This window comes from Echinops telfairi, unplaced genomic scaffold, assembly GCF_000313985.2.
Source record: "Echinops telfairi isolate 266 unplaced genomic scaffold, ASM31398v2 ScPeMD7_31;HRSCAF=116, whole genome shotgun sequence".
Lineage (NCBI taxonomy): Eukaryota > Metazoa > Chordata > Mammalia > Afrosoricida > Tenrecidae > Echinops > Echinops telfairi.
In genome coordinates, this window is record NW_022103928.1 from 2,767,041 (window position 1) to 2,774,336 (window position 7,296).

The 7,296-nt window shown below is 39.3% G+C and overlaps 1 non-coding gene across 1 annotated transcript; it reads left to right on the forward strand.

Moving 5' to 3' along the window:
- Positions 1-830: 830 nt before the first annotated feature.
- LOC115869626 lies at positions 831-993 on the forward strand. Its single transcript, XR_004046291.1, has one exon. It is a non-coding gene; the product is annotated as a U1 spliceosomal RNA (small nuclear RNA).
- Positions 994-7,296: the final 6,303 nt, after the last annotated feature.

Sequence of the window (7,296 nt, forward strand, 5' to 3'; positions counted from 1 at the left end):
GTTGAGAGGGAAAGTTTTAAAATGTGTTTTTGAGCTTCATGATGAACCCAAACCTTTTTCTAGTCAGAAAGCAAGACTGCAGTTCAAAATACTTTTCAGCGATAAAAGTGAACTGCAAAGAATAGCTTACTTGGATGACATCTTTGCCATCTTGAATGAGTTAAATTTATCAATGCAAGGACCAAATGCAACATGCCTCAATTTGTCTGAAAAGATCCAATCATTCCAAATGAAACTTCAGCTTTGGCAAAAAAAGAGAAAAGAAAAAAACTGGATGAAAATAAATTTTACATGTTGCTTACTTTATCTGCTTTCTTTGCGAACATGACATGGAAACAGACAAAAGGATTACGATGGTAATTTCTGCGAAAGAACACTTGCACATGCTTACAGATGAAATGTCATCATACTTTCCAAATCTACCAGACATCCGATTTGCACTCACCAGAAGCCCATTCCCAGCCAAAGTTGAAGATGTTCTGAGACAGCACAAGAGGAGTTTATTGAACCTATTAATGGCATTGCAGTGTGAACTGATTTCTCTACATCAGTTTCAAAATTCTGGATCAAGTGTTTTCAGTCATATCCTGCTCTGTCTGAGACTGTGTTGCACTTTCTTCTTTCATTTTCAACAACATATCTTTGTGAAAGAGGGTTTTCCAGCTTGTTGGTTATCAAGTCTAAATACAGAAATAGACTTGTGGAAGATGCTCTTCGATGTACCCTTGCAAAAACTGGTCCAAGAATTTCTGATCTGACGAGAAAGAAGGTATCTCAACCTTCACACTGACATTTGCTTTTTACGCATACTGTCACAAAATGTAGCAATATAATTTACGGTTGTTCTATAACGACTGTTAGGAAGGTGGTTTTCCCAGGGCGAGGCTCACCCGTTGCACTGAGGGTGTGCTGACCCCTGAGATTTCCCCAAATGCGGGGAAACTCCACTGCATCATTTGTGGTAGTGGAGTTCACGCTCTGCCCTGAATTTTAAAAGAAGAAAAGAGGGGGGAAAAGGCTGTTATCCATGCTACACCATGCTTCAAGACAAAATTTCATTTTTTTGTAATTAGAAATAAATAATTCACAATATACCATTATATATTGTTTTTGTGAGTAATCACTATTTAATTAATTTGTACTAGTGAATACATCCTGCATATCAAATATTTACATATTGATTCATACCAGTAGCAAGATTACAGTTATGAAGTAGCAACGGAAATAATTTTATGGTTGGGGATCACCACAACATGAGGAACTGTATTAAAGGGTCACAGCATTAGGAAGATTGAGAACCACTGATCTAATCAGTTCTTATAGCTTCTGATTACATAAGCCTAAGGCCTTAATGTCTTATCTCAGAGTTACATTTGTTTTAAAAGAAAATCATATGATTGAAAAATGATTTAAACGTTTTACCCTCATCTCATTCGCTTTCTTGATGAATATTATGTTGGTTTATTTATTTTTCTTACTTTCCTTTTTTCTGTAAGAATGAGAATTACTAAGGAATTCAACAAGTTGCAAAATGGTAAGAATATAGTTCTGTTGGTTGCAGGGCTTCTCAGTCATGCTGTAGACATGCCATCTGATCCTCAGCCTCCCAGCCTTGTGGTCCCTTAGCCTTTGCCTCTGTGGGATAGGCAGCTCACCCGTTGCTCTGCCTCATGGTCTTGTTTCTGCAGCCTCTGGTGACTTTACTGCTCTCTCTTATGCACACCACTAACGGCTATTCTTTCTTCCTTTTTTAATGGCTTTGCACTTTAAATATCCTGTAATTCAACTGTTTACTCATATTAAGAAGATTTTTTCAGCAATATCAGGATCAATTTCAGAACATTTTCTTCTCTGCTCATTGTTGCTAAAACCACATTCCCCTTTGCCATCCTCCCTTGTGATGCCCTTAGGTAATTAACTCTCCAGTTACTCTCTCTCTAGATCTACCTATTCTTGATTTTATAGATAGAAAATCTTAAAAAACACAGACAGGATGCAAACAAACAAACAAGAAACTAACAGCAACGACTTAACAAAATAAAAAAGCCTCAATCCCAATGAAAGCAGAAAATAATAAAAAAACTGAAACAAACAGTTTTAGAATGGGTTAAAAGTGAGATAAAATGGTAAGCTATCACATTTTAACCTTACTATATCTGCCATAATCAACTTTACAATGCTCTCTGTCTGATACAAGAGTATTCACATCCCTCAATTATGCTCAGAGAAGATTCATCAGAGGCTTAAACTAACGGAGCATCCTGTAAATGGATTTGGGGCTTCCACTGTTACCCATAGCCTTCTACAAGCAGGGTGTTCACAATTTAAGCTGATACCATTCTCCTTCAGATCTGGATTTTATTATTTACAATCCTTGGATCACACTGGCTGGTGTACTTCTTCCATGTGGATTTAGTGGACGCCTCACTCAGGTAGCTGCTTGTTTGAAGACAAGCCTCTCAGATTCCCAGAAGCTTTTGTTTCTGAAAGTCAGGCACCATCTGGTTTCTTAACCATATTTTCCTATAGCACCCATATCTTCAGCAATCCCTTCATGAAAGCAAGTATCAAGTAGGACCATGACATTAGAACTATTTGTTCTGAGTCTGGGGCTAGAATTAAGTGTGGTCCCAAAATCTGTTCATATATGTTTCTAGCTCACTTCAGAGAGATAACTAGTATTTTATCACAGAGAACATTATACATCATTTCCCTGGGCATAAAGTAGTTCTACTAATAATAACATAAATTTAACCAATGATATAGAATTTTAAAAACTATTGAGAAAAGTATATTATAGAAGTGTAGGCTAGCTGCAATACAGAAATTGATGACTTGTACAAATTAAACTCTTAAAATGACTGAACACAAACATTGGGAGTTGATGATAGAGCAAAACTTTAAGGACACTCATTCTTAATGGTAGAACCTCACCTATCAGATTAATACATATCATAAGAAAGAGAGGAAGCATTAAAATAGTAAGTATATTATAGTATTAGGCTACTATCCATCGAGCACCCTCAAAACAAGAAATCCAAACCAAAGCCCAACAGCTGCCAGTTCTATAACATTGGGACAGCAACCAGCTGCTTATTCTCACACGAGGGCCTTTCAGCCTGAATTCCAAGGGAATATGTAGGTTTCTTAAATCTGCTTCAAGTAAATTTGAAGTAAAGCCCAGTTGTTTAGTGGTGTTTCCATAGCAAATTTTTCTTAGGTGGCTTATGAAGGATGTTTTATGCATTAAAAGGACAGAGTCTAAAGTCCCAGTAGTCTATAAACATAGCCTGGGACCCCCAAAAGGCTAGAGACTAGGTCAAAAGTATCCAATAAGGATCATAGCACAGAGTGTATTCTCCCCTGGCTTCTATGTAAATATTGATAAGTGTTATCTTCCCCCTCCCCCCCAAAAAGGGAGATTTCTCCTCCTGGTTTACCCACAGAAAGAAATGTAATCACCTTCTCCAGGACATTGATGCTCACCTCACACCATCTTGAACGGCATTTTCATTATGTTTCCATTATCACTCTTGCAGGAGTGTCTGTTGATTTGGGGTGACCTTATCACAGTATTGTATGGCGGTAACTGAATAGTCTTCTCCCTCTTCTCCCATTTTAATAAAACTGATCCCAGCTGAGGTGAGGTTTCCTTTGACAAAGTGCTTTTAACATGTATATGTAATGGGGGTCATATATAGTCCATGGGCACGAGGTAGGTTCTACCTCTTAGCTTGGGATACCAAATTAGAAGACTACGAGATATGAGAACATAAGCCTTCCTCTTGGTGTTTATTCTTATAGTATTGGACTCATGTACACACACACACAGTCTAATCACTGATTTTAATACCCTTTTTCCCTCTACCCCAAAGGAAAGTATCACAAAAGAAATACAATTATGGGGTGTTATTTTTGTAGCCAAAGGCCTGAAATAAAAATGAAGCTGCATGATATCTATTAGCCAGAAGGGTTCACAGTTTTTTCATTCACACTGAAAATGGATTTCAGGCTTTAGATGTGAAAAGAATGTGTTACACTTTTGTCTCAGCCCTCTTGTACCACTCACCGAATAATAACATAAGAAATTTAGCTGTAGGTGTCAAAGATGTCAGTTGTGTTTCAACCTAAAACAAGTAACCTAGTAAAGTGTAAGAGTTACAAAAGTAAAGTGCCAGACTAACCCACCCAAGGGGAGGTTACTGTTTATATCTCTGCAGGGAAAGAGGGACCAGACTTAACTGCTGTGTTCCAGGATGCAAATGCAGTGTGCTGGCATGGAGAGGGCAGCCAGTGGAGGGGTCTGAGGGCCCGGCCCCAATCCCAGCTACGTGGACAACTGCCCCTCCCCCCAGAAGAATTTACTTTAGAGGATGGCACTGAAGCTGCAGCTCAGGGAGAGGGACATGTCTGATCGCAACACATGGGAGCAAATGAAGAGGGAGGAAGAGAGTGGAGCACATCCTGGCCCACCAAGCCTGGAGGACCATATCCCCACTCTGAACAGCCAATGCACAGAGTGGGCCATATGGCTGTCCCACTATGAGACACGACATCCCTCGCTGACCCATGGCCCTACCAGGGACAATACTGGAGACTCAGTGGCAGGATTGGCACGGTCTGACCCCACCACACTGAGACAAAACACTAAGGGTGTAGGGCAGAGCAGCTAGGGTAGCAGAGCAGGGAGCTCCCCAGGGAGTGCAAAGGATAGACTTTGGGGTCAGAGCGTGTCACCCCATCGGACTCGAATGGAGGACACTCCTAGAGGTCAACAAACAGACCTTGATCTATTTACAGGTTTTTCTTTTTAAAATTTTTTGTTTCTTTTTTTTAATTAATTAATTTTTTGTCATTGGTTTTCTTTGTTGTCATTGTCATTGTGTTCTCTTTTGCTGCTTTGTCTTGCTATGCCTTGTTTTTTTGCGTGCATATTATCTCTGCAGGTCTATCTAGATAAGATAAGCTGGATGAACAGTCTTGAGGAGAAAACAATGGGACCAATAGCTAAGAGATATATGGGAAACGGGGAGGTAGGGGGGAAAGGAGGTGGTGTTGACCAATCCAGGCACAAGGGAACAACAAGTGTTCCAAAATTACTGGCAAGGAGGGTGTGAGAGGCCTGGTAGGGATTCATGAAGGGCAATGTAACCTAGAGGAATTACTGAAACCCAAGTGAAGGCTGAGCATGATAGTGGGACAAAAGGAAAGTAAAAGGAAATAGAGGAAAGAACTAGGAGATAAAGGACATTTATAGTGGTGTAAATAAAGGCATGTACATATGTAAATATATTTATATAAGATGATGGGGAAATAGATCTACGTGCATATATTTATAGGTTTAGTATTAAGGCAGCAGATGGACATTGGGCCTCCACTGAAGTACTTACTCAATGCAAGAACAATTTGTTGTATTAAATTGGCATTCCATGATGCACACCTTCCCGACACAATCGCTGAAGACAAATGGGTGCATAAGCAAATGTGAAGAAAGCTGATGGTGCCTGGCTATCAAAAGATACAGTGTCTGGTGTCTTAAGGCTTGAAGATAAACAAGAGGCCATCTAGCTCAGAAACAACAAATCCCACATGGAAGAAGCACAGTAGCCTGTGTGACCACGAGGTGTCAATGGGACCAGGCATCAGGCATCAAAGAACAAAATATCATATTGTAAATGAGGAGGAGTGCAGAGTAGAGAGCCAAAGCCCATCTGTAGGTAATGGGACACCCCCTTACAGAAAGGTCACAGGGAGGAGACGAGCTATTGAGCTTGTAGTGCAGCAACAATGAAACATACAACTTTCCTCTAATTCTTAAATGCCCTCCCCCGCACTATCATGATCCCAATTCTACCTTACAAATCCAGCTAGACCAGAGGCTGTACACTGGTACAGATAGAAACTGGAAACACAGGGAATCCAGGATAGATGATCCCTGCAAGACCAGTGGTGAGAGTGGTGATACTGGAGGGTGGATGGAAGGTGTGGTAGAAAGGGAGAAATGATTATAAGGATCTACATATAACCTCCTCTCTGGGGGATGGACAACAGAAAAGTGGGTGAAGGGAGATGTCTGACAGTATAAAACATGACAAAATAATAATAATTTATAAATCATCAAGGGCTCATGAGGGAGGGGGAGCAGGGAGGGAGGGGGAAAAATGGGGAGCTGATACCAAGGGCTTAAGTGGAGAGCAAATATTTTGAGAATGATGAGGGTAACAAATGTCCAAATGTGCTTGACACAATTGATGTATGTATGGATTGTGATGAGGGTTGTATGAGCCACCAATAAAATGATTTTTTAAAAAGCAAAGTGCCAGAATGTTTCATAATTCTCTAAATAATCAGATGTGGAAGAACCACAGCTATTTGTAGTTTGTTCTTCATATGGCTAATGTATAAATATAATCCTTACTGAATCTCCTTTGACCAACTTGTTAGGTAATCACATTATCTTTAATACACCTTCACGTCCACCTAGAGTGACCTACTAGAGTGTGAAAAACTGACCTCTCCCAGTTCAAAACATAGCCTAGTTTTCTCATTTACTGTCATTGACTTAATAATCAACTTTCTTTGTACCTTGTTTTATCATAATTCCCCCATTTCTTCATTACATAGCATCCTTTATCTCCTAGTACACAAAGGAAAACATAAACCAAAAAACTGACTAGACACTTGGGATGTGTTTCACTAAATAACTTTTGTTACATGAACATAGTTTTCCAAATTAGAAAGTCAGTACTGCAGTTCCAGTTGCCTTTGAGGTTAGTCCAACTCATGGAGACTCCTTATATGTCAGAGTAGAACTGTGGTCCATTGCGTTTTCAATGGCGTTTTTATACTGCTAAGTCTTTCTTTTAAGAAAAAAAAGCAATTACCAGATCTAATTTTAAGAATGAATTCTCACAGCATGTGTTTTACCAGGGGTGACATCTGCACTGATGAGTAGAGACTATGATAATAGTTGTTTAACAAGCTAACCATACATTAAATTTTAGTTAACATAATCATTCTCCATTAGGGAATTTTCTTTCTCTGAGTGATTAGGTGGTTTGCCTTATGCAACATAGATATTTTGAGATTAAACTCATCTTAATCTGAGTACTCTAATTAATCTTTCAGGAGACTAGAATTCACATAATTTACTTGAAGGCCACTGTTTTCAAACAAGATAAATATTCTTATTTGCTTTGGTCACTGTAGTGTAGTCAGGGCCATCATGATCCCTAAAATAGCCTTCAAGAGATGATGCTTGTTGTTAATGGCCATCAAGCGGATTCAGACTCACAG